This window comes from Narcine bancroftii, chromosome 5, assembly GCF_036971445.1.
Source record: "Narcine bancroftii isolate sNarBan1 chromosome 5, sNarBan1.hap1, whole genome shotgun sequence".
Lineage (NCBI taxonomy): Eukaryota > Metazoa > Chordata > Chondrichthyes > Torpediniformes > Narcinidae > Narcine > Narcine bancroftii.
This window is the reverse complement of record NC_091473.1, coordinates 69096823-69119675: the sequence shown is the minus strand read 5'-3', so window position 1 is coordinate 69119675 and position 22853 is coordinate 69096823. Positions and strand designations below refer to the sequence as shown.

The window sequence follows — 22853 nt, the reverse complement described above, 5'->3', positions numbered from 1 at the left end:
AAAACAGGACATCGGCCTGGAAGTCAGCCTGAAGAAAACTGAGGTCCTCCATCAGCCAGCTCCCCACCATGACGAGCAGTCCCCCCACATCTCCATCGGGCACACAGAACTCAAAACGGTCAACCAGTTTACCTATCTCGGCTGCACCATTTCATCGGATGCAAGGATCGACAATGAGATAGACAACAGGCTCGTCAAGGCAAATAGCGCCTTTGGAAGACTACACAAAAGAGTCTGGAAAAACAACCAACTGAAAAACCTCACAAAGATTAGCGTATACAGAGCCGTTGTCATACCCACACTCCTGTTCGGTTCCGAATCTTGGGTCCTCTACCGGCATCACCTACGGCTCCTAGAACGCTTCGACCAGCGTTGTCTCCACTCTATCCTCAACATTCATTGGACCGATTTCATCACCAACATCGAAGTACTCGAGATGGCAGAGGCCGACAGCATCGAATCCACGCTGCTGAAGATCCAACTGCGCTGGGTAGGTCACGTCTCCAGAATGGAGGACCATCACCTTCCCAAGATCGTGTTATACGGCGAGCTCTCCACTGGCCACCAAGACAGAGGTGCACCAAAGAAGAGGTACAAGGACTGCCTAAAGAAATCTCTTGGTGCCTGCCACATTGACCACCGCCAGTCAGCTAATATCACCTCAAACCGTGCATCTTGGCGCCTCACAGTTCGGCGGGCAGCAACCTCCTTTGAAGAAGACCGCAGAGCCCACCTCACTGACAAAAGACAAAGGAGGAAAAACCCAACACCCAACCCCAACCAACCAATTTTCCCTTGCAACCGCTGCAACCGTGTCTGCCTGTCCTGCATCGGAGTTGTCAGCCACAAACGAGACTGCAGCTGACGTGGACATTACCCCTCCATTAATGTTCATCCGCGAAGCCAAGCCAAAGAAAGAAGAAGATAACACATCAATTCAGAATTGTTGACAATTTTGACAAACCACCTATGGTCCAAACACCCAAGAACCTATCTTAAAAATGGAGGAATATTTTCCAAAGACATCAAGGTTTCAAATAGCTCTGTAAGGAATATCTAAGACAATAAGATGGGTGCCCAAAATAGGCTATTCAGCCCATTGAGTCTGTTCCACCATTTAATCATTCTGGCGAATGGACGAGGTAGGAGTTCCGGCAAGTGGACTGCGTACAGAAAGTGGGAGGTGTGAGCAGAGGTGACTTCAACGAGGGAGAGTGGTCTGATCACGGGAGGAGGAGTAAGAGAAAGAGGATTAGTGAGATACCCGGCCAAAGTGGCCCGGTGAGGATCCCAGGCCAGGCAAGCAGCGGCGCAGAGTCCAGACCCGGGGAGCCCCAGTGGAGCAATGACAGCTGTGCCTGCTGAGGGAACTACAAGCCGGTGAGACCCAGAGGGAGAAATGGCAAAGGGAGGATTGATTTGCTTTCTTTTTCTTTCTTTTATAGTATTGCTGGTAGTCCCTCATTATTTTCAGTGATCTCCTGCAGCTTTGCTCGATTGCTATCAGGGAGGTGAGGACAAATTTTACAGTTTCTTTTTCTGAAATTGGCTGTAGGTTTTTTCTTTGGTTTTTCGTCTCCCCATGAGACCATCTACCAGCATAGTAGGCAGAGAGTGGTAGTGTAGTGGTGATAGATTGAGATTGAGAATGGGATAGATAAGGAGAGTGTAGATATGGAGCCTAGGGCAGGGAAATGCTCTTCTTGTTGGACGTGGATCATTAGGGAAGTCAGTAGTTTCCCTGATGACTACAAATGTGAGAAGTGCATCCAGCTGATACTCCTGACAGGCTGTGTTGAGGATTAGGAGCAGGATGTGGATAACTCCAGAGCATTCAGGCGGCAGAAAGTATGATAGATAAGAGTTACAGGGTCACTATTATACCTAGGAGACAGGAAGAGGGTAGATGGATTACAGTTAGGAGAGGGAGATGGAAAAGGCAGGAAGAGCAGGGCCCCCTGGTGGGCGTCCCCCTGAAAAACAAGTATATCGTTTTGGATCCTGTTGAGAGGATGACCAATCGGGTACAAGCCATGGCAATCAGGTCTCTGGCTCGGAGTTTGGTGCCATGGCTAAGAAAGGAAGGGAGGGTAAAGAGGCAAGCTGTAGTGATAGGGGATTCCATAGTTTGGAAAACAGATGAGAGGTTCTGTAGAGGATATTGTGAATCCTGGTTGGTATGTTGCCTCCCTGATGCCCGAGTATGGGATATCTCAGATCGAGTTCCTGACATTCTTAGGTGGGAGGGTGATCAACCAGATGTCATGGTCCATGTAGGGACCAATGACATAGGTAGGAAGGGTGAGGAAGTCCTTCAAGGAGAATTCAGGGAATTAGGCACTAGGTTGAAGAAGAGAACCTCCAGGGTAAGGATCGCTTCCTGTGCCACATGCTGGAGTGGTTACAAATAAGAAGATAAGGCAGCTTAACAGGTGGCTGAGGTCATGGTGTAGTAGGGAGGACTTCAGGTTTCTAGATTACTGGGCTCTGTTCCAGGGAAAGTGGGATCTGTATCGAAGGGAAGGATTGCATCTGAACTGGAAGGGGATTAATATCCTTATGGGTAGGTTTGTTAGTCTTGTTCCAATGGGTTTAAACTAGATTTGCAGTGGGAGGGGAATCAGAAGGAGGAGGATAAAGGTCATGTGAGGACTGCATGTATAGACAGAAATCAAAGGTTTGTACATGATAGAAATTTTCTCTGGTGTATTTATTTTAATGGAAGTATTGTTGGGAAGGCTGACGATCTTAGGGCATGGATTGACACGTGGGATTATGACATTATTGCTACTAATGAGACTTGGATACAGGATGGGCAGAATGGCATCTTGAGAGTTCTGTTACTTCAGATGTGATAGAGGGGAATGGATGAAAGGTGGGGGGTGGGGGGGGGAAGTGGTATTGCTAGTCAAGGAAAATAGCTGTGCGAAGATAGGACTGCCAGGAGGGTATGTCTACAGAGTCCATATGGGTGGAGTTAAGGAATGGGATGGTGTGACCACACTGATAAGGTCGTTTTATAGATCGCCCAATAGTCAGAGAGAATTGGAGGATCAAATCTGTAGAGAGATAGCAGACTGATGTCAGAAGCAGACTGTTTTGATAGTAGGAGATTTTAACTTTCCAAATATTGATTGGGACTCCCATACTGTAAAAGGGCTAGATGGCTTAGAGTCTGTCAAATGTGTTCAAGAAAGTTTTCTAAATTAATATATTATCTCCTATAAGGGAACTAAACAAGTCAGGTGACAGATGTATGTGTGCGGGAACATTTTGGGTCCAGTAACCATAATGTTGTTAGCTTCAAGTTAATTATGGAAAAGTTTAAGTCTGGTCCTCAATTTGGGATTCTAAACTGGAAGACAAATTTTGTGAAAATGAGGAAGGATCGAGGAAGAGTGGATTGGGATATGTTGTTTTCTGGCAAGGATGTGTTCAATAAGTGGAAGGCATTCAAAGGCAAAATCTTGAGAGTGCAGAATTTGCATGTTCCTGTTTGGATTAACGGCAAAGTTAACAGGCATCGGGAACCCTAGTTTTCAAGGGATATTGGCGATCTGGTTAAAAAGATGAGATGTATTGCAGGTTGTAGAGGTTAAAACCTTGTGTTTATGATTTATAGTTGTTTTATGACTTTCCTTTTAAGGATTAATTGTTTTTGTCAATTTACTATAGTTATTATGACGTAATGTGTTGTAATATCCGAGCGGAGGAGGAGCTCATTCTCAGTCTTAGAATAACCATGGAAAGAGAGTAAGCTCACTCGAGAAACCTTTCTTTGAATTTATCATTATTATTCATTATTAATCATCTATTATCATTTTAATTTGTTTATATTTGTTTGAAGTTGAGTATTATTATCATTTTCAATATGCTTTGTTTTACTCATTGTTATGAAGTACAAAACTATGAAAAAATTTATTCGCTTTTGTCAAGAAAAACATAAAGCTATTTACAGCTGCAATTACCAAGTTTGATTTATTTGGATGAATAAGGTACAATTCTGAAAAGCGAGGTTTACTTTCCTTGAAAGATTACATGTTTGAGAATGGGAAATATTAGAAATTGGAAGGTGTCATCTACACAGGTGTAGGTAACAAGGAGCTATTGATATACTTGAGAGTACAGAAAATGCAAGAAAATACTCAAGAAAAAAATCAGGAAGGCAAAAAGAAGACATGAGGTTGTTCTGGTAGATAAAATGAAGGTAATCCTGAATGGTTTCTATGAGTATATAAGGGATAAAATTGGTCTCCTAGAGGATCAGAGTGGTGAACTATTTATGGAGCCTCACATAATGTACAAGATCATAAACAGTTTTTTTTTTGCATCAGTATTTACTCAGGAAACTGGCATAGTTCATAAGGAAGGAAGGGAAACAAGCAGAAGGGTCATAGAACATATGGTGATTAAGGAGGAAGAGGTGTTTGCTGCCTTACAGCAAATAAAAGTAAATAAATCACCCGGGCCAGATATGATATTCACTCAGACCTTGAGGGAGACGAGTGTCAAAATTGGAGGGGCCCTGGCTGATATATTCAAAATGTCCTTAGCCACAGATGAGATTCCAGAGGATTGGAGGATAGCTCATGTTGTCATGTTGTTTAAAAAAGGCTCCAAAAATAAATCATGTAATTATAGGCTGGTGAACCTGACGTCAGTAGTAGGTAAATTGTTGGAAGGAGTTCTGAGAGATGGGATATATAGGTATTGGGACAGCTATGGGCTGATTAAGGACAGTCAGCATGGCTTTGTGAGTGGCGGGTCATGTTTAATGAATCTTGTAGAGTTTTGTGAGGAGGTTACCAAGAAGGTAGTAGAAGGAAAGACTGTGGATGTTGTCTACAAGGTCCCACATGGGAGGTTACTTCTGAAGGTTGTAACACTAGGTATCCATGGAGAGGTTGTAAACTGGATTTGAAATTGGCTGTGTGGGAAGAAACAGAGAGTTATAGTGGATGGTTGCTTCTCAGACTGTAGGCCTGTGACTAGTGTTGTATCTCAGGGATCTGTGTTTGAACCATTGTTGTTTGTCTTCTATATCAATGATCTGGATGATAAAGTTGTAAAATGGATCAGCAAGTTTGCTGATGACACAAAGATTGGAGGCATTGTAGACAGCGAGGAAGATTTTCAAAACTTACAGAGGGATCTGGACCATCCGGAAGAATGGGACAAAAAATGGCAGATGGAGTTTAATGCAGACAAGTGTGAGGTGTTTCATTTTGGAAGGGCAAAGCAAGATAGGACATACACAGTAAATGGTAGGGTGCTGAGGAGTGCGGAGGAGCAAAAGAGATCTGGGAATACAGATATATTGTTCCCTGAAGGTGGCTTCGCAGGTGGACAGGGTTGTAAAAAAAGCTTTTGGCATCTTAGCCTTTATAAATCAAAGTATTGAGTACAGGAGTTGGGATGTTATGGTGAGGGTGTATAAGACATTGGTGAGGCCAAATTTGGAACATTGTGTGCAGTTATGGTTGCCGAACTACAGGAAGGATATAAATAAGATTGAAAGAGTGCAAAGAAGATTTACTAGGATATTGCTGGGTCTTCAGGGGTTGAGTTACAGGGAAAGATTAAACAGGTTAGGACTTTATTTCTTGGAGCGAAGAAAAATGAGGGGAGATTTGATACAGGTTTACAAGATTATGAGAGGTATAGGCAGAATGGATGTGAGAAGGATTTTTCTTCTTAGATTGGGGGAGATATATACGAGAGGTCATAGTTATAAGATGAAAGGGGAAAGTTTTAGAGGGAACATTAGGGGAAAGTTCACTCAGAGAGTGGTGGGAGTGTAGAATGAGCTGTGAATGTGGGCTTGATCTTGAATTTTAAGAATAAATTGTTTATATACATGGATGGGAGAGGTCTGGAGGGTTAATGAATGGGAGCAAGTCAATGGGACTAGCAAAAAAATAGTCACCACAGTCTAGAAGGGCTGAATGGCCTGTTTTCTGTGCTGTAGTGCTCTGTGGTTTCTATGAGCTGATCTATTTTCCCACAGCCCCATTGCCTGTTCTTCTCCCAATACCTTTGATTCCCTGGCTAATCAATAACTTATCAATCACTATCTTAAATATACCCAATGGCCTGGTCTACACAACCACCTACAACAACAAATTCCACAGATTTACCATCCTCTGGCTGAAGAAATTTCTGATGCATGTCTGTTCTAATTGGACACCCTTCATTCCTGAAGTTGTGCTCCCTTGTCCTAGACTCTCCCACCATAGGAAACAACCTTTCTACATCTACTCTGTCTATGCCTTTCAACATTCAAAATGCTTCAATGAGATCCCCCTCATTTTCATAAATTCCAACGAATACAGGCTGTTAAATGCTCCTCATATGATAATCCTTTCATTTCCCAAATCATCCATGTGAACCTTCTTTGAACCCTCTCCAATGTCAGCACTTCTTTTCTTAACCCAAAACTGCTCACAACATTCCAAATGAGGTCTCACCAGTGCTTGTCAAGCCTCAATATCTTATATTCTACTCTTTAATTCTATTTCTCTTGAAATGAATGCCAGCAATGCATTTGCTTTCTTCAATGCCATCTCAACATGCAAGTTTCCCTTCAGGCTATCCAGCATGAGGACTTCCATGTCCCATTGCATCTGGGTATTTTCAATTTGCTCCGCATTTAAAAAATAGTCTTCCTATTTATTTTTTCTTCCAAAGTGCATGACTGTACATTTTCCAACATTATATTTCATTTCCCACTTCTCTGCACATTCTCCCAATTTTTCAGTACTTATTCTGTGACAGAGTATGGGAGATAAATTGGGAAAGGTTTGTTAGAGTAGGTTACATATAAACACTTTAAAACAGATCTTATTAAATTACTGGAGCTCTGCCCCATGCTAGACATATTGGGGCATCAGAGCTTTTGCAAGAGCTTTGAAAACTGCTCAATAGACTTCACGAATGGATTGTTGTTTACAAAAGGCAACAGATGAAAGATCTTTCTGGAGCCGCAGATTGGTCAAACAGGCTTTTCTCTGTGTGTGTGTGTGTGTGTGTGTGTGTGTGTGTGTGTGTGTGTGTGTGTGTGTGTGTGTGTGAGAGAGAGAGAGAGAGAGACACACACACACACACACATACACACACACACAGGGATCAGTTCTGCAGTGTTACAGCCAGCAGAAGCAAGCTTGTAGAATGCTCCATTTTGAAGATAGCCTGGTCAAAGCCCTTGTGGTTCATGCAAGAGGAGAGGACTTATTGTTTAATTTTTCACTTGTAATAAGAGAAACAAAAAGGAACTCTGTTGTGACCTGAAAGAAAGAGTTTATCATCTGGAGAACCCTGAAGGGGTAAGTTTTGTCAGCAAGACACTGGAGTGGCTGATGGAAATACATCAGTTCTGGATGTCCTGGAATAACAAATCTCTCTGAAAACCGACAAATATTTTCCTGAGTGGAAACCATTTGCCTTTCAAGCACCAAAGCCTGGTGAACTTTATAAATGTTAAATTCTGTGCACAGTATAAGAATTGCCTGCAACCAGTGAACTTGGAGGAATGAGAAGTGAGATTGGACTGTGAACCAAAGAACTTTTCTGAACTTACACACTGTTATGGAGTCCAGAGGACCCCACAAACCAGCACCAATAGATATGCACCACAAAACAGGGTTACTTAAATAAAAGTAGTTTTTAATTATAATTGAATAAGAAAACAGAATTAAACTTTAACTTATTACTTAACCTATCTAACCTACTTAATCCCCCCTCAAATACTAAGCTCAGGTGTGTGCAATGTATATTTAAGATTAGAAAAGTTCTTTGGATCATAGTCCAATCTCACTGGTTGCAGGCAATTCTTGTACTATTCACAAAAGTTAGCTTTAACAAAGCTCACCAGGCTTTGGTGCTTAACAGGCAAATGGTTACCACTCAGGAGGGTTCTTGCTGGTTTTCAGAGAGATTCCTTCTGTTCCAGGACATCCTCACCAGATTCCTTTCCAATCAGTCTTGCTGACAAAACTTGCCCCCTTCAGGGTTCTCCAGATTTCTGATCTCTTTCTTTCGGATCACCTCAGACAGCTAGTCTTCTCCTTTGACCAGACAGCCTTACAAAACTTTCTCCTTCTGGAACTGATTTCTGTGTCTCTCCTCTCTGTTTCACACCCTCCCTCTCTGAGAGCAAAACTGTTCTGCCTGCCTCTTGCTCTCAGGCAAGCTGCTGAATGTTGCAACTTTGTTGCTCCTCTGTAAAAAGCATTCTGCAAAAGTCCTGCAAAGATTCTGTGTTTTAAAATGTTTGTGTGCAACCTGCTCTAACAATTCCTCCCAACCCACCTCTAAATACTCTGTCACACACACACACACACACACACACACACACACACACACACACACACACACACGCACACATGTATGTGTGTGTGTGTGTGTGTGTGTGTGTGTGTGCTTAGAATTAGAAGGGGGTTAAGCTAGGTTAAGTAAGTCAATAGTGATAAGTTAAAGTGTGATCCTATTTTCATGTTTAAAGATAATTAAAACCAACTTTTGTTTAAGTAACCATTTGTCTTGGTGAATATCTATTGCTGCTGGGTTTTGGGGTCCTCTGAGCTCATAACAATATAGCCTTCATGTTTCTTCTCCACTACCTGCTCCTCCTACCTTCATATCATCTGCCAATATGGCCGGAAAGCCATTCATTCCATCATCCAAATCATTAATATACAACATAAAAGGAAGGGGCCCTAACACCGACCCCTGTGGAAATGGCACCCAATCAGAATATGATCCTTGTATTCCAACTCTCTACCTCCTGCCAATCAGTCATTGCTCTACTCATGTTATTATGTTTTCTTAATACTATGGGCTCTTATTTTGTTAAGTAGCCTTATGTGTGGCAACTTGTCAAATACCTTTTGAAATTCCAAATACATAACATTCACTACATCCAGCCTGCTTGTCACTTACTCAAAAAATTCCAATAGCTTTGGCCTATCCTGTCATGTGCCTCCAAGTACTCTGTAACCTCATCCTTTACAAACAACTCCAACATCTACTGACATCAGGCTAACCAGCCTATAATTTACTTTCTGCATCTTCACTTCCTTCTTGAATAATGGGGTAACAATTGCAATTTTCCAGACCTGCGAGACCATGACAGAATCTATTGATTTTTAAAAGATCATTGCCAATGCCTCTATAATCTCTACCGTTATCTCTTTCAAGTATGCAATCTATCTGGTCTGGGAGACTTTATCACACTCTTAGACCATTCAGCTTGCTGAGCATCTTCTCCCTTGAAATACTAATTGCACTCACTTCCCTTCCTTGACACCCTTTGACATCTCATACACTGTTAATGTCTTCCAGAGTGAAAACTGATACAAAATATTCATTTAGTTCTTCTGCCATCTCCTTACCTCCTAGTATTATTTCACTAGCATCATTTTCTAGAGGTCCTATATCTACTCTCACCCCTCTTTTGTTCTTTATATTCTTAAAGAAGCTTTTTGTATCCTCTTTGATATTATTTGCTAGCTTACATTTTATATCATCTTTTCCCTCCTTATGAGTTTTTTAGTTACTGGTACTTTCATCAAGTTTTTAAAAATGTCCCGATCTTTCCACTAATTTTTGCCTCCTTGTATGCCCCCTCTTTTGGTTTCAAATTGACTTTGATATCCCTTGTCAGCCACAGTTGTGATATTTTTCCATTCAAATATTTCCTCTTTTGGCTTGTAATTATCTTGCACCTTCCTCATTTCTCACATTGCTGCACTCCCGTCTTCTCTACTAGTGCCCTCTTCTAATCTACTTTAGCCAATTCCATTCTCATGCCACCATAATTCTCTTTACTCCACTGAAATATCGATGCATTTGACTATTTTCTCCTTGTTAAAACTCAAATTGAACTCAGTCATATTGTGATCGCTGCCTCCTCCTTCCCCCAATGGTTCCTATACTCTAATCACATTACATAACACCCAATCCAGTACAGACAATCCCCTCGTGGGCTCATCAGCAAGCTTCTCTAAAAATCCACCTTGTAGGCTTTCTACAAAATCTCTCTCTTGAGATCCAGTCCCAACCTGGTTTTACCAATCTACTTGCATGTTAAAATCCCCCATGACTACCATAACATTACCCTTCTGACACGCCTTTTCTATCTGCTATTGCAAATTTGTTGCCCACATCACAACTACAGTTTGGATGTCTGTTTATAACTGCCAACAGTGTATTTTTACCCTTGCCATTTCTTAACCCATAATGATACTGTATCTTCTGATTCTATGTCACTCCTTTCTAATGATTAAATGTAATTTCATGCTGTTCCCTCTGCTCACTTGCCTATCCGCTTGATACTCTTGGATATTCAGCTCCCAATGACATCTATCCTTTAGCCACGACTACGTGTTGACTATCTCATCATAGATGCCAATCTGTAACTATACTATAAGGTCATCCATTTTTATTACTTATACTGCGTGCATTTAAATACAAAACCTTCAGCCCTTTATTTTTACATTTGACTCTGTCTCTGTTGCATTGTAAAGCCTTCCCATGGCTGAAATTTTGGCCTATCTGCCTGTCTTTCCACACAAACTCCCTAATATCTATAACTACTTGTGCACCAACCACTTTTTCCTCTGCTTCATTCTGGTCCCTCCCTTTACAAATCTAGTTTAACCCACCTCCCCCAACAATATTAGCAAACATCCCTGCCAGGATATTGGTTCCCCTCCAGTTCAGGTGCAACATGTTGCACTTATACATGTCACCCCTTCCCCACAAAAGGTTCCAATGATCCAAGAACTTAAAACCAGCCCCCACCCCATGTCCTCAGCCACACATGTTTCTGCATTATCTTTCTGCTCTGATCTTCCCTAGCTCGTGACACCTGGAGTAATACAGAGATTACTCACCTTGGAGGTCCTGCTCTTCATTCTCTTTCCTAACTTCCTAAACTTACTTTGCAGGACCTCCACTCTGAGACATCCTTGTCCCGAGCACCGGGGAGGCAACACAGTATCTTGGAGTCTCTTTTGCAGCCACAGAATCTCTTATCTGTTCCCCTGACTATTGAGTTCCCTGTGACTATCACTCTACCTGACCAGCCTCCCCTTCTGAGGATCACAGCCGATCATAGTGCTATTGGTCTGGCTGCTGCTACCTAGTTCAGCTAGCCCATTCCCCCCCACCCCAACTCACCCCCTCGGCAGTATCTAAAGGGGTATACCTTTTGCTGAGGGGAATGCCACAGGAGTAGCCTGCACTGCCTGGCTGCCCATTTCACTCTCCTGACTGTTAACCAGTTACCTTCCTCCTGCCTCCAAGATGTGACTGCATCCCTGTAACTCCTTTTTATCACCCTCTCTGTGTCCTGAATGATCCGGAGTCAGTCCAGCTCTAATTCTCTAACACGGTCTGCCAGAAGCAGCAGTTGGGTGCACATCTCACAGATGAAGTAATTAGGGCTAGTGTTGGCTTCCCTGACTATTCACCTCCTGCAAGAGGAGCATGACCTTGCTCTGGCTGCCATTCCCATTATCTATTCAAAGAACTCATCGGAGACTCTGACCTAGACGTGAATTTCCTTGGCTTTCTTCAACGTGATACTGTCCATTCTAGCCCCTCACCATGAGAGTCTATGGGCATGTCAAAGCACTGAAAAGATACCACCATTGGTGTCTTTGCAAAATCTTCTAAATCAATTGGGAGGATAAGCAAACCAACATTGGTGTTCTCTCAACCATTAAGATCTTCAAATCTTCTTATCAGATTCATCTAGAAATCCCATGAAAATGGTAAAAGAAGTGTACCACCTCTCAACTACACATTGATCTGCCTCAGCAAGCACCTCCTGTTCCACTTGTAACTGAGTCTGCAGATTCAACTCAAGTCTCACCAAGTAATGCAGATTCCACAGAATAAGTTTGGAAGCAAGTAATCCTCAATGCTGAGAGATACTAGAGGATCTCTTGTTCATGCATCTCTAGCACCTGTGAAGGACACTGTTGCTAGATTGGATTAGTAAGATGCTATACTGATATTGACTGTCCTCATGTGAAATGTCTACATACAATTGCTCCTCTCTGCTGCAAAAACACTAAACTGAGGAATACAATTGAGTGAAAGGCGGATCAGAATCTTGCTATTGCGATATATGCTTTTCTATTAAGCATTTCAGCTTTGTTGTGAGGCTGCTCTTCCTCGACTACAGCTCAGCCTTCAATACCATTCCATCCATGCTGTTCAAGAAGCTACAAACTCTGGGCCTCTGTACCCCACTCTGCAACTGGATCCTTGACTTGCTTATCGGAAGACCTCAGTCAGTACAAATTGGAAACAGCATCACCTCACTGATTATCAATATAGGTTTACCTCAAGGATGTGTATTTCACCCATTGCTCTACTCATTATACTCCCAGGATTGTGTGGTCAGGCACAATTCCAATGCTATCTCCAAATTTGTTGATGATGCCACAGTTGTCAGCAGAATCACAAATAACAATGAGGAAGAGTACAAGAGGGAGGTAGATCAGCTCGTTGAGTGGTGTCATGCCAACAACCTTGCACTCAATGTTAGCAAAACCAAGGAGATGATTGTGGTCTTCAGGAGTAAGTCAGAGGAACACGTCTTGAGGGCACTGTAGTGGAGAGGGTCAAGAACTTCAAATTCCCTGGGTGTCAACATTTCTGAGGATCAGTCCTGGAACTTCCATGTTGACACAGTCATGAAGAAGATTGCCAGCGAATATACTTGATATGTCTCTGAAGACTCTCAAAAACTTCTACAGGTGTAAAGTGGAGAGCATTCTGGCTGGTGTGGAGGTGCCAATGCTCAGGACAAGAAAAAACTCCAGAGGGTTGTTAATTCGGCCTGCGACATTACAGGCATTAGACTTCACTCCATCAGGGAGATCTACAAAAGGAGATGTCTTAAGAAAGCAGCCTCTATCCTCAATTACCCTCACCACCCAGGCCATGCCCTTTTCACTCTGCTACCACCGAGAAAAAGGTACAGGAGCCTAAAGACGAGGACTCAGTGGTACAAGGATAGCTTCTTCCCTGCTGCCATCGCGTTCCTGAATAATCAATGAACCAAAACTACTTCCTTGTTTTTTGTGCACTATTTTAAAAAATTTATTGTTGTGAGGTAGTTTATATGAATGTTTGGACTGTGACGCTGCCACAAAACAATGAATTGCACGACTTGTTCATGACAATGAATTCTGATTCTGATTCTGAAATGAACAGTGAGAAATACTACTTGCTATTTCTGCATTCATGCAGTGCAATGCAGTTAAGTCAGCAAAAGAAAAGGGTTCTTGAAATACTTTTGATTAGGAAGAGTCATGATCTTAGTTAAGTTACAAGATTGCATACTCCATCAGTGCAATAGTTTTACATCCATCACTTTGGAGAAATCAATGAGGGAAACTTGGCAGGTTTGTGTTATAAATTGGTTCCTCTGAACAAACAATTATCTCTTAGTTCCAGAAAACTTTATATGAAAATATGATCAACAGATGCTGGTTTATAATGAATTTCTACACTTGGGAAACTTTATATGCCATCTGAGAAATTCTCTATTTTGCCTGTTGATTAGAGGAAATTGCTACACAGTATGCTGTCTCAGCATAGGTCCATGACTTAGTCATTAATCTGGCAGGGACTAAAGTTCCATCCAACACAAAAGCCTTTTCAATATTTTTAGTAATGATTTTTTGATCAGAGATTAAAAGTAGGAGCAGGAGGATCATGTGATGTAGCAGAGCTAGGAAGTGGGCCTGGTGGCTCCCCAGAAGAATTTAAATTAAAGCCATTAAAAATGCCCAGACTCACCTTCAAACTAGCTGAATAGCTGGAATATGAGCAGAAAGCAAAAAAAAACAAAGTAATTTAGTCAGCGAGCAAAATTCAACTTATTTGTGGCCAGGAAATGGATATCGGACTTTCCTCTCCTCATTGATGGATGGTCTTCAGAAATGAACAATTGCATTCCTCTTAAAAACATCACATATAGTCTTAGGAAAGGATATAACACCTTCCTAAAAATTTGGCAGCCTTATCTAGAACATATAGGCACTTCACTGATGCCACCATAGGGTTGCAATTGCTTCTGACTGGCCAGCAGACCTCTGTAAAGACTATAATACTGTGGTAATATCATGTCTCTATGTGTTTTATTGTACACACTGATGATAGGATTTTTCTTTATAATTTTCTTTGTTTAATTAGACCTGCAGAGAGAGGGGGTGGGGGAGTGGGGAAATGGGTTTTATTGATGTTTTGTATTTTGTATAGTTGTTGACCGTTAAATATACTTAAAATGACAACATATTACAAAAAAGTTGGAGCAGAAAATGGTTATGTAACCTCATGCTGATGCAGAAAAATCACTCTGAGATAAATGAATAAATGTGAAATATTCATCAATTTCCATCATCTTTATGTATGTACAAATTAATTCTTGTATAATGGCTGCTTTGATTATACTTCATCCAGCTTCCAACCTGTAAATGATGCATCTTAAACTATTAAAAATGGAGAAAACACAGCAAATTGATAAACCGAATGTGTGCTATCAAGTCCTGGGAAGTTCCCTTGGAAGTTAAATAACTGACTCTGCATTTTTGGGAAATTTACTTCTTCTTAAACTTTATTTTCCTAGTATTCAACATTCAATTTTTAGCCCAACTTTAATATTTGTATTTCTTTGCCACATTTACATTCTGTCCCCATCAGCATAGTGGTTGTGTTGAAGCACTAAATGACTGATTTGCCAAAAATAACTTTGTGATCCATGATCCTTTTGAATAGCAGTAAAGATTCAAGGAACATATAGTCTATTCCTGAACACTAAAGTCAAATGTTCAGAGTGCCTGGCCTGTCCATTGATAGTTGAAGGACACAAAAGCAACTTTGCATTATTATAGGACCTGAATTTGCATATTTGATCATGTCCAGCCTGACCCATCCTGATCATTTGGAATAAAAATGTAAATTATAAGTCACAATTATCCTTGTGCTGCCACACTATTCACTCTGGGCAGAGGCACTTTTAAATGGAGCAAAGGGTGATGCACAATCAATTGCACAAAGACTGAAAGTTGCCAAAACTGAAGGCTTTTATTTGCAAGAGATGGACAGCATCCATGTGTTGGTTGCTCACACTGACCCGGATTTGAACTGGGGGCAGGCTTGTTGCATGACAACCTTTATAGGGAAAAAGGGGGAGGAGTCATGAGCTAGCCAGTGAGAGCAGGGTCAACCAGGAAAGGTCATGTTATTTACATATAACAAATATGCACAGTAGTGGTTTCACCACAAAGGGAACTATAGTCCCAGAAAGCCATTGAGTTAGAAATGTCCCTGGAAAAATTAGAGTTGGTATGATCAATAAGGTTAACTTCTGTTTCTTAAAAGTTACTTAATTTCTTTGAATAGACTGTCATTGCTTCTTAGAATATAATAATTGACATTCCAACATAAAAAAATTGGAAATAAATCAAAGAGCAGTGTACAATGGTCAATGATCTTCTGCTGTTTAATTCATTTCTAGAATTAACTTTCCAAGTTATTTGTGTTGGAGTTTCCATTATTATTGTCTTAACACACTTGCAAAACTAACAGGCTCGAAACAGCAAATCTGAGAAAAAAAAGTCATACAGAACACAGTTAAACAGGAAAGTCTGCAGATACTGGGATTGTACTGCAATACATCAAAGTACTGGAGAAACTTAGCAGGTCCTGCAACATCTATAGGCAATAAAGGGTAACCAACATTTGAGCCCTTCATCAAGGTATAAGTGAAAAAAAACAGACAGGCACCTGAATAAAAAAGTGGGGAGGGGGAAGAGGGGAGGAAAGAGGAAGGGCAGGGGGAGGAGCACAGGTAAACCAGTGGACATAACAGGCCATTGGTTAATGTAGGTGAAAGGGGTAGAAGAGGGAGGAGATAGTTTTGAATGAAGGGGATGAGAGGCTGGTCACAATCACAATCAACTGGTTATTACAAATCACAGTCAGATTTCTGAATGTGAACCCTCATGAAGATCAGCTCCACACTCATCCCTTTATAATATTGAGTAAACTATGTTTATGCTATCTATACATTGATAGCAGTAGGCAAACTTCTGAAATCCTTTATACATGAAACATAACTTGGCAGCAAAATGGTTTACTTGGAAAAATTACTTTTGGTCAAAAGAACAGGAAAAATGTTGCAGTCTGCTGAATCATCTCCTTTAATATTTCCATTATTTCCAGCCTCGGATGCCCCTCCAAGTTCCTCAACATGGTTATCCAACTGCATGAAAACCAACAAGGTCGGGTCAGATACAGAAATGAGCTCTCTGAACCCTTCTCCATTGACAACGGCGTGAAGCAAGGCTGCGTCCTCGCACCAACCCTCTTTACTATCTTCTTCAGCATGATGCTGAAACAAGCCATGAAAGACCTCAACAATGATGACGCTGTTTACATCCGGTACCGCACGGATGGCAGTCTCTTCAATCTGAGGCGCCTGCAAGCTCACACCAAGACACAAGAGCAACTTGTCCGTGAACTACTCTTTGCAGATGATGCCGCTTAAGTTGCCCATTCAGAACCAGCTCTCCAGCGGAAACTGCCAAAATGTTTGGCCTGGAAGTCAGCCTGAAGAAAACTGAGGTCCTCCATCAGCCAGCTCCCCACCATGACTACCAGCCCCCCCACATCTCCATCGGGCACACAAAACTCAAAACAGTCAACCAGTTTACCTACCTCGGCTACACCATTTCATCTGATGCAAGGATCGACAAAGAGATAGACAAAAGACTCGTCAAGGCAAATAGCGCCTTTGGAAGACTACACAAAAGAGTCTGGAAAAACAATCATCTGAAGAAACATACAAAGATCAGCGTGCACAGAGCCATTGTCATACCCACGCTCCTGTTCAGCTCCAAATCATGGGTCCTCTACCGGCATCACCTACGGCTCCTAGAACGCTTCCATCAGCGCTGTCTCCGCTCCATCCTCAACATTCATTGGAGCGCCTTCATTCCTAACATCGAAGTACTCGAGATGGCAGAGGTCGACAGCATCGAGTCCATGCTGCTGAAGACCCAACTGCGGTGGGTGGGTCACATCTCCAGAGGAGGACCATCGCCTTCCCAAGATCGTGTTCTGTGGCGAGCTCTCCACTGGCCACCGAGACAGAGGAGCACCAAAGAAGAGGTACAAGGACTGCTTAAAGAAATCTCTTGGTGACTGCCACATTGACCACTGCCAGTGGGCTGATATCACCTCCAACCGTGCATCTTGGCGCCTCACAGTTCAGCGGGCTGCAACCTCCTTTGAAGAAGACTGCAGAGCCCACCTCACTGACAAAAGACAAAGGAGGAAAAACCCAACACCCAACCCCAACCCACCAATTTTTCCTTGCAACCACTGCAACCGTGTCTGCCTGTCCCGCATCGGACTCGTCAGCCACCAACGAACCTGCAGCAGATGTGGACATACCCCTCCATAAATCTTCGTCTGCGAAGCCAAGCCAAAGAAAAGATACAGCCTCTTGAAATTTGGGAAATTTCATTAGAGAAGTTTCTATTATTTATATTTCTTTCTTCTGTTTTTTCTTCATTTATTCTCATCCCTTCCCATCTTCTGCCTGAATAGTATTGACACTTTGCTATGATTTAGTTTGTTTTACAGTATAAGATTTTTCAGTGTAATTATGAACTATTACAGTATATTTAAAAAAAACTCCACGTATGGAAATTATTGGCATTATTATCCATCTCTAATTGTCATGAAATGAGGAGGTCAGCTGCATTGGTGGTTCCAGAGGTGCATGCATATATTCACACAGGGCAAGAACAAACAATTATTTCCCTAAAGTTAATCAAGAGCCAAATGCTTTTTTAAAAATGTTAATTCAATAGTTTCAAGATCACCTTCAGACATCTTGGGCAGGAATGTGACTCTCTTCAGCGGGCAATTCCGCAGACAATTGCAAGATGGCTGTAGGTTGAGGGTCAACTTCCATGCCTTCGTATTGCAATACTAGTTCAGGAACAGCATGTAGATGTACTGAGAGGTGATGAGATAAACTTCATATTACACCTCTCACCTTTGCACCAGATGCCATATTTAACATGACCCTATTCATTTTGATAAAGTCACTGACATAGATGGAAAATTATATTTTTGTTTTCTTTTTTCTGAATGATCTCAATGCTGTTAATTATTTTTGAACAATTAATTGTTTTTAGACAGGAGACACAAGATGGTAATCTTGAGTAAACAAAGAGGATCTCAACAGTTAAGGCACCATCTATGAAGATAAGTAGACAGTCAATGTTTTGAGGCTGAAAGAAACATGGCTTTGATAGTGAGGCTGGGTGAGAATATGTTTGTAGAGCCAGAGGGTAGTTGATAGTACAGAGAGGAGCTATGTGAGAGAACTTCGTAAAATGCTTATCAAAATGAGCATACTGTTGGGCACTACCAGTTGCTCCAATAATCACAAGGTCAAAGACTGAGGGGAACGATAGGCTTTATTGTACATAAAACCTGAGCTGCCTGGATCCAAGCTAGGGAAGTGCCGGGAAGGGAGAGGTGGTTCGACTTTTAAGGCCTGGGTCCCAGGGGAGGAGTCCAAGGGAGAGTGTCACCAGGGGGCGGGCCAGCCCAAGCCTTTACCGGCCAATGAGTACATACAATCCATACCATTACACATACTTTGACAAGAATTTTCCAGCCTTGAAAAAGGGTTTGGAGACCTTTGTCAACAGCAAGACTGTAAGTTCAAGTAGACCTGCATATCCACAATAAGTAAGCACGATCTGCCACATAACAGCTATAGACTGACTTATAGCATTGCTTAGAATAAAAGAATGGAATATTCTGAATGGAGCATTAACTTGTAGCATATTTTGCTGTAAATCAAAAATACTAATATATCTCAACCATAAATTATTTGTCATCAAATAATCCAGCAAAGCATAACATTTTATGTGTTTAATTTGTTGGGAGATTAAGTTTATTTTGCTGCAAAGTGTTTAGAAGGAACACAAGATTGTCCAAATCAATACACCAGGTTGCCGGAGAAGGATGCCTGTGCAGGTAACCTTCATTATAATTAGTGGTACTTCTGTGAGCCACAGACTCATGCTGTCAAGACAGATGAACATTGAGGAAAACATGCTGACATTTAAATAAAAATGCTGAAAATTTGCATAAGCTTGAACAAAGAATTTGAAGCAATTCAAAAATACTCCCAGTGGGATCTTTTGTTAAATAGGCTTCCTTTCCCTTTTGAAATGAAAACTCTTTAAAATGGCAAAATGGAATTATTACATCATCTAAGCCGTGAAAGAAATAAATGACAGCAAAAGGTTGAAATAACATTTAATGGTCATTGTATAGAAATTATTATTACCAATCAATATTAGCAGCCAGTCAATTTCTGTTATCTGTGCAGGATTTAAATGAAGTTAACAAATATGCTAAAATAACATGAAGTTTACTTTTAAATTTAAAAAAAATGTAGACTTACAGCACAGTAACAGGCCATTTTGGCCCATGAATTAGTGCCGCCCAATTTACACCCGATTAACCTACACCTCACGTTGCATTTTGAACTGTGGGAGGAAACCAGAGCCCCCAGCGAAAACCCGCACAGACATGGGGAAAACGCACAAACTCCTCACAGACAGTACGAGATTCAAAACCCAGTCTGGTCCTGATCACGGTGCTGGAAAGGCATTGCGCTGCTACACCAACCGTGCTGCCTCCTCTCCTCTTCCATTCATATCACCACAGGTAATTTCTGTTTATAATGACACTTCTGTTAAATCTGCACAGTGTTGCCCCTCAGCAAAATCCTCCATATCAATTTGCATGCTGTTGACATCCAATATCCAAATTATCTAGCATGTTGATACCAATGCTGAGTGAGCAGAAGTTTTGTTAATCAAATACTGAGAAGACTGAAACTATTGCTTTTTGTTATTGGTACAAGCTCTGTTTCTAAGCCACCAACAATATCGTTCCTATACTTGAAACTGAAGGAGTGCAGCCGAGGTTCAGCAAATTGATTTTTTATATGGCAGATTCAGCATATAATTGGAGATTAATCAGACTATGCCAGTTCTCAATTTAGATGAATGAGAAGTAACCTCATTAGAATGTAAAAAAAAGGATTGAAAGAATAGATATGCAGTTGATGTTTTTCCCTGGCAGGGCTGGCTAGAATAGGGAAATAACAGATTCAAAATAAGGAGTCAGCCATTCAATACTGTGATTGGAAGAGTTTTCTTCACCCAGAGTGAAGTGAGTTCTCCAGCCATGTGGAGGTCTAGCTAAGAAGTATAATCAAGATTATGTTCAGTACATTGCTGGAAAATCTTGAGACAATAGTTCAGCGCTGGAAATTCACACTGAGGGGAAAGATCAGGCATGAAATTATTGAGTAGTGCATGGAGCCAAATGGCCTATTCCATCCTTTTATGTATTCCCTGCAAGTCTGAAACCAAAGCACATTGTTGATAACAGTGATGTTATTTGGGATTTGAGCTGAGCATCAGCACTCCTGACTCTGGCCCTGTTTCTATTCATCTGCAATTGAATTCTTCTCTACATCTTTTGTTATTTCCATGTGTTGCCATTCCAAGGTACACCATACAATCCTCCCTACTCCATTAACTGAAGGACATCTAAAACTGATGCTGGTTTTCCAATTCAAACCAACTTTTGCTCACCCATCAATATTTATTGACTTTATAGATTGAATATCTCTAGTAAACTTAGTGATGGGAGGAAGTTTCAAGAACATCCCCAATCTTAATGATGATGGGGTTCCACATGAATGTGAGTGACAAAGACGAGAGTGAAACATTTGCTACAATATGAGTTGAAGTTCCAAGAACATTCTCTTGGCTTCATTTCACCACATTACCTGGACTTCAACGAGCAAATGAAACAAGCTGCTGAAGGAACTTGCAGGTCAGGAAGGATCTGTGGAGGTAAAGGGATGGTCAATGTTTTGGGTCAAGATCCTGCACCAAGACTGAGATTTCAGCATCTGTGATCTCTTGTGTCTGAGTTTTTCTGCTAATGTGATTTACTCCACATGACATGAGGAAATGGTTCAGAGCATTCATTTGGAAATGCATTTGTGGTGGTCAGCTGGGAAAGTTATGTCTATCTAAAATGATTTAATTGTTTGAGTTCCAGCAAGGATTGATTTAATCTACATAGATTTTATTTAGGCTTTTGACAAGGTCCCATGAAACAGGCTGGACAGAAGAAGTCCATAGAACTGAAGAGAAAGTGACGATTTTAACTCTAAAACTGACTCATGGGATTTATCAATTACACAGAAATGAGTGATGTATGTTTTGTAACAGGTATGTAACTGGTGAGGTGCCAATGCACAGGACAAGAAAAGGCTACAAAGTACTGTGAACTTGGCACAGCCAGATTTTGATGTTGGGGGAGCGAGTGCACATATAAAAGGCGCCTTGACCACAGCTTGCACTTGTGCACACACACAAAGCCTCCACATCTTTCTTCCCCCTCCCCGTCACCACCCTCCTCTCTACTCACCTTCCTTCCTCTCCCCTCCCTCCTCTCCTTTTCCTCTCCACCCTCCCTCCTCTCTCCTCCCCTCCCTTTTCCCTTCCCCTCCTCTGCCCTCCCTTCCCCTTGTCTAGACAGTCCTCTTCCCCCTTCTCTGCCCTTCCTTGTCAGGAAGGTTGAGGGAACACACGGGTGGGTTCAGAGTGCGGTAGGCTGAGGCAACATTCAAGGGAGGGTTCGGAGTCAGGTGTTGGGAGCTCCAGTGTAGGCTGAGAGGAGGGTTTGGAGTTGGGCATCAGGAGCTTCACTCTGAACTCTCCCTTCAGCAGTCGACCTACCACACATCAGAGCTTCCAACACCGATTCCAAACCCTCCCTTCGACCTACCACTCACATACACTAGGCATCGGGAGCTCTGGAAGATGTGCAGCCTGTCTATCAGAGCGTTGTTTGAATACAGTAACTTTTCCAACCTTCAGCAGCATGGCTGAGAGCTCTGTTATGATCCTGGACCTTTCTCACAGGTTCATCTTTTCCCTGTGTCCTGGGGTGTTCGCATACCTCGCTTCCCTGAAGATCCTCACACTGGTGTCCAACCACATCAACATGGTGGAGTAGGGCACCTTTTCTGGCCTGGAAGGACTCCTGACCTTGAACTTCAGCTGCAACCTGCTGGGGGAACACTACTCGTGGACCTTCCATGGCCTTAGGAACTTTTCCAACCTTGACACAACCACATCGGTGTCATATAGCCCAGCTGCTTCGACCATCTACTCAGCCTGGTTACACTCAACCTACGGGAGAACACTTTCTCCTCCATGCACCATGCTGAGCCATGGTACCTTCTGGGCTGGAACCAACTAGGCTCCGTGTATGGAGAGGAGGTGATGGTGAACATCACCTTCCTGGATTTCTCAGACATCATGCTGGATGACTTGGAGGTGATTTACCAGATTATACAGGGCTCTACATTCTGGATAGCTTGAGGTCCAGCCTGAGCATTGAACAGCTGGAGCAGATGTTCCTGGCACTAAGGGGGACCCTGGATCATTGAGCTGAGGCAGGTCAGGTCAGTGGCTTCTGTTTTTAAATTGTGAGACCAAGGCATCTGCCGCAGATGCTGTATCTCACAGTTCAAAAAAAGCGGTGTGGGAGGGCTGTAGATGCTGCTAGGCTGAAGGCATCACTTTTGAAAATTTTGCTCAGGCGTAGCTTCCCCCCACCCTGCTGCTATGCTACTGCACCACAATGGACATTAGTCTTTACTCCATTAAGGACATCTACAAGACGCGATGTCTCAAGAAAGCAGCTTCTAT

At 42.0% G+C, this 22853-nt stretch overlaps 1 long non-coding RNA gene across 1 annotated transcript in view; it reads left to right on the top strand.

Moving 5' to 3' along the window:
* Positions 1–22853, top strand: part of LOC138763493 (uncharacterized) — a 46216-nt gene that overhangs the window by 751 nt on the left and 22612 nt on the right. The window contains exon 2 of the long non-coding RNA XR_011357612.1: positions 1446–1511. This is a non-coding gene — a long non-coding RNA (uncharacterized lncRNA). The remainder of the gene's footprint in view (positions 1–1445; positions 1512–22853) is intronic.